General features: G+C 41.5%; 1 protein-coding gene across 1 annotated transcript in view; it reads left to right on the top strand.

The window, feature by feature from the left end:
* The first annotated feature begins 2750 nt into the window (after window positions 1-2750).
* MED10 (mediator complex subunit 10) overlaps window positions 2751-3889 on the top strand; it is a 216322-nt gene continuing 215183 nt past the window's right edge. The window contains exon 1 of the mRNA XM_056862222.1: window positions 2751-2755. The gene's annotated coding sequence lies outside the window, so the exon portion shown is untranslated. The remainder of the gene's footprint in view (window positions 2756-3889) is intronic.

Here is a 3889-nt window from a genome sequence, read left to right as displayed (position 1 = left end):
GGTTCACAATACAACTCTTCCCAGTAGCAGCCTTGTAAGAAGAGTTGGTTTTTATACCCCGATTTTCTCTACCTTTAAGTAGAATTGCATATCGGCTTACAATTGCCTTCCCTTCCTCTCCCCGCAACAGACACCTTGTGAAGTAGGTGGGGCTGAGTTTGGAGAGAACCATGACTAGCTCAAGGTCACCCAAGAGGCTTCATGTGGAGGAGTGGGGAATTGAACCCTGTTCTCCAGATAAGAGTCTGCCACTCTTAACCACTACAGAGTGGCTGCAGACCTCTCCATGGGAAAGAAGGAAAACCACTGCCATGATCCCCACCTTTGACCAGGCCTGCCCATGGGAGTGTTAGAACTATTTGGAGTTTATAAATTTAGCTTCCCCTCAATGTTGTCCTCCTCTCCTCTTAAATGCAGTGAGCAAAATGCTTTTTAGTACAGAGGTAAGTACATGTAAAGGAGTCTATATCTGGAAGAGCTTACAGGGAGCAATGCATTCCCCCCCCCCCCGAAGAATTGTTTTCTTGACACTGGTGACCAACCTACCCTATTTCATAGCTAGATTTTTACCCTTGACACAGCACCATCCCATATTGTATTTTCTCCATAGGAATTAGTGGCAAACATTCACTTGCAGAGAAGAAAGGAAAGGTGTCATCATGGAGATATGTTCAGCCTGGCTTCTTGCTCTGGACAATGGTAACAAGTAAAAATTAAAAAATTAAAACTGCATAGCCCTCCCTGGATCCTGTTTCTCAAGCCCAAGTGGTAATGCTTTGCCAAACTTGTCCCATTTCAGGTTGCAAGTTGTCAGCACAGTATAGCCCTTTCATGGTTAAGTGTCAGACTAGGATCCGAGAGGGCTGGGTTCAAGTCCTCCCACAATGCCATTAAGCTTGCTGGATCACCTTGGACCAGCCACACGCGTGCAGCCTAACCTTACCTCATGGCGGTGGTCTGTGCGCATAGTTCTCCTTAGCACTGCTATTTTCCCTGACAGGCTAGATGTCAAGGGCTTTGTTTTGGCAGGCATTTGACGGCACTTTTCACTCCCTTGCTTAGGGGCAAGCGGACCTCAGTGCCAGATGCTGAAGCTGAACAGAGGGGGCAGCCCTCCCAGAGACATTGGCCAGCTTCTGTTTCAAACTGAATGCTGGAGTAAATGGACCTTTAAATCTCATCCACCAAGGCAGTTAATTGCTTATTATGTGCTTTTTAAAAAACTGCAAAAATAAAACAAAGGTTAAAGATTAGCCACAGGTTTAAAAAAAAATCACCTGACACAACTGGCCTTGAAAGTTTATTAAAAATCAAAGAATACAAAATTTCACATAAAAATATGTATTTTAGCTTCCCACATCGTTATACACACAAAAAGAATAACATGATATCTTAAACAGCTGTCCACAGTGCTATAGAACATAACCCACGTGGTAGCCAGTGCAATTTATTGGTTCACCATGACTTTAATGGAACATGATACCTGCTTCTCTTAAACCTATCCTGTTTTTAAAGATGAACACTACTTCAGACACTGAGGTTTCTGTAATGAAGGTTCATATTCAATATTGCTAGCATGTAGAAATGGTACAGATCTGTGTATCAGCCCTTGAATATTGGCTTATTCAAGCTTCATTGTTTTCTTGTGCCAGCATCTGTTTAAAACCTTCTGCGAAGTTAAAGAAAGCAAGCAGGCAAGGCAAAAAAGATAGGCATCCAAAAGGACTGAGATCTTGGCAATTTAAAATGCAATCATTGTCCACATGCTCATCAGTTATTATTCATCTAGAATATTTGTGGCGTATCTACCAGGAAAGTGTGCGCACTCATGTACTTTCCTCCTCTGGTTGTGGCGCCTTGAGCAGTTATGATGCAGATACTGCCAAATTCAGGGCTGCTTCACAGGGTCCCTCGAAACTGCTTTTCAACATGTCCTTTGGACCTGATGCTGAACAGCCCAGATGTTCAAGTGTTATCCCCAAATTAACATCAGATAGCTTAATGAGTAAGTTTATTTCCCACTGCCGATTGCTCAGCTGACACACTGTGCATTTGCAACTATTCATTTTTGCCTGTCAAAGAAATTTTGTACTCGCAGACTTGCCTTTCCCAACAGATGCTGGCCCGGTAATATCAAAACAGCAGCGTACATCCAATACTAATGTGAATGCTTAATAAACAGTTATAGAATTTTAAAGTTGCGACTGTGATTAACTCTGGATCAAGATGAAGTGCAGATGGTATGTGCTACTCTATAGTTTGGAATGTCGCATTCTCCTCTCTTATGGACCCAAAAGCTTTCGTGTTCCATTTTGACAGGTTTCTTTAGCGTGTGCCGCGCCAGTGTCCGAGGAGATATTAAAGCTTACTTTCACAGGAATAATTCCATCTCAAACATTCAAAGATCAGTTTTTAAGAACATTTGTTTCTGCATATCAGAAAGACAGAAGAAGATCAAGGTTCTGTTTAAATATTCTTTCCAAGCTCCCAGTTCAAGCATAACTACTAGTACAGTGCTCTGGAGATTTAAGAACTTTCATTTATTTATTTATTTTTTAAAAGGGTGTGTGTGTGAAAATATGTTACCAATGGCAATGAGGTGCTTTTTAAAAACTCAGGGCTAGGAAGCATGTACATTTTTTGCTTTACAAAAAGTTAAGAGTTATCATGGCGATATACACTTGCATAGTATACCTGTATACATCAGAGTGAGTGAATGTGCACAATGTGCACAGAGCACTGGGCGAAGCCCTTTCTGCAAGACAACAAAAAATTACTTTAAAAGCATGGAGAATCTGAAGTGTACCTTTCAGGCATTTGCTCCTGACAGAATTAATGCACACCGCAATGCAGATTCCTCAGTAGAACCAACGAGATTCCTTTCTCCCCAATCCTTAGGTTGGCTATTTTAGCTAGCAATGTTGCTTGAACCCAATAAGAGTGAAAATCATAACTAAGCATCTGTAAAATGTTTGGAACTTGCTCTGACCAAAAAACAAAAAAAAGGCCTTTTTAATAAACTAAAATCACAACTGGGTGAGAGGTCCTGCTCTGCCATCCTTGTTGAAGACTTGGACAAGGTTACTGGATTGTGCCCCAAAACTCCTTAGACAGAGCCAAATTGGTGCCAAATAATGATTGGATTAAAAGGAACAGTCAAAATATTTTGGAACTTAATACTTTTTGAAATAAAAACGTAAGACAAATTAGCAGTTCCACTGTAAGTTAAGAAATCTACTGTATCAGCAACATGATGGAGTTCCTTGAACAACTTCACCAGAACCGTGAACCCAACTTAGAAAACGCAATCTGGGAAAGGATCTCTAGAAGCAAAAACAAAACTGAAAGAATCCTCTCCCCCCTCCAATTCTCCATCCCTTAAGCATAACTTAATCATACCATTATGCAAGTTAAAATATTTGGAGTTATTGCACAAAAGTTATGTTTTGATACAGGAAAAGCAAACAAAGAAGGTGGAACAAAAAAAGGGGGAAAGCAGCGAACAAAGTGACAAATATCTCCTACAAGGGAAAATTAAAGTTCGTCATTTGTCTGACAAAACAAGGAAAACCCCACAACAAGCGAATGCAGCTACAGTACAAGTGCCGTGGCATTCATGGTCCTCACACAGCATTCGCACCAGGGCTGCTTCGGCACTGTAGTACATCATGGATAGGCAGAAGACAAACTTCCACATGGTATACGGCTTCACAGATAAGCACAATAAATTTCTTTTTAGATGGACTCCACCACCACACAAAGAAACATGCAAATGTTGGATGCAGATATTTGGCAACATCCTCAAACTGATGCACTCAGTGCTGGTCTGGAGCCCCCTCCCCCAGCCTGACATCCCACTCCGTGGCTGCGTCTAAAGCGGACACCCTGA

Source organism: Euleptes europaea, chromosome 17, assembly GCF_029931775.1.
Source record: "Euleptes europaea isolate rEulEur1 chromosome 17, rEulEur1.hap1, whole genome shotgun sequence".
NCBI classification, from domain to species: domain Eukaryota; kingdom Metazoa; phylum Chordata; class Lepidosauria; order Squamata; family Sphaerodactylidae; genus Euleptes; species Euleptes europaea.
Note: the sequence above shows the minus strand (reverse complement) of the source record. Positions and strands in the feature narration are given on the sequence as shown.